Source organism: Bison bison, unplaced genomic scaffold (assembly GCF_000754665.1).
Source record: "Bison bison bison isolate TAMUID 2011002044 unplaced genomic scaffold, Bison_UMD1.0 scf7180017864080, whole genome shotgun sequence".
Taxonomy (NCBI): Eukaryota; Metazoa; Chordata; class Mammalia; order Artiodactyla; family Bovidae; genus Bison; species Bison bison.
In genome coordinates, this window is record NW_011494652.1 from 923,821 (window position 1) to 924,966 (window position 1,146).

At 66.1% G+C, this 1,146-nt stretch overlaps 1 protein-coding gene across 1 annotated transcript in view; it reads left to right on the plus strand.

Annotated features, from left to right (window-relative positions):
- Nucleotides 1-1,146, plus strand: part of SLC22A18 (solute carrier family 22, member 18) — a 20,124-nt gene that overhangs the window by 18,328 nt on the left and 650 nt on the right. The window lies entirely within an intron of this gene.

A 1,146-nucleotide genomic window follows, 5' to 3' on the forward strand; every position in this document is an offset into this window, starting at 1 on the left:
GGGTTCAGGTGAGAATCCTGCACCAGGCCCTGCACCAGGCCCTGCTGATCAGCCCCAGGCCAGCCTGGGGGAAGGGAGGAGGGCTTCCTGGAGGTGGCATCTGATTTGGTTGAAGTATGCACAGGGTTTCACTAGGAAGGGGAGGAAAGATGGCATCCCAGGCCAGCCCCAGCTGAGCCAGGGTGTGGGGTGAGGCTCAGAAAGGCTGCTGCGGAGGCTGGTTAGGAAGAGGGCCAGGCACAGAGAATGGCAGGAGGCCAGAGAGGGTGGGGTCAGCGTGGGGACACCTCCCGGTCCCTGCCGGCACAGGCTCAGGTGCCTCCCGAGGGACCAGTGACCGAAGGCTCACAGCAGCCTCAGTCTAAGAGCCCCTGGGCCTCCCAGTGGGGCTCAGACACCCCCCAGACACACCCCCGCATCCCACTCTGCAGCCCGCCTTCCTTCTGGAGGCCGGGGAATTTCTAATCCGGACTTGGGGGGTGGTCCCTGGACCTGATGCTCCCCAGGCTCTAGCCCCACACTGCCCTGTGCATAGGGCTGGTCAAGGCCAGGGGCTCCTGTGGGCTGGCTGCAGTCAAAGGCCTCCACAGCAGCAGGGCCAGAGAGCTCAGGGCCCCAGCTGACCCTCTGTCCATCCACCTGCGTGTCCAGGAGGGGCAGACAGATTCAGAGTCCCCGCTGACAGTGGGGAGGCTGCCGGACAAGGCGTCTCCTCAGGGCTGCCTTGGAAACCCCCAGGGCCCCCCAGATCTGTGACTTTGTGGTCTTGGGAGGCTAGACTGGTCCTGGAGGGCTTCCTGGAGGCAGTGAGCCGGCTCTGCCCAGAGGCCAGGAGGAGGAAGGAGGGGAAGACCTGGAGAGATGAGGGCAGGGCCTGCAAAGAAGCAAGAGCAGCGGGCCCAGCTGCCAGGGGCACCACCTCTTAGCTCGGAAGGAGCCAGAGCTGGTTCCCAGCGCCAGCCTGGGAACTGGAGAGGGCAGAGGGGGCGGTAATTGCTCCCTGGTGTTTGCGGGGCCTGTGGGCGGTGGGAGGGGCTGCTCTGAAATTCCCCCTACGCGGGCCCTGAGCCTGGGCGGGGCCTCGCCAGGCCACGCCCACCTGGTCCACGGGCGGGCGGGGCTTTCCAGCGCCAGAGAGGAGCCTCT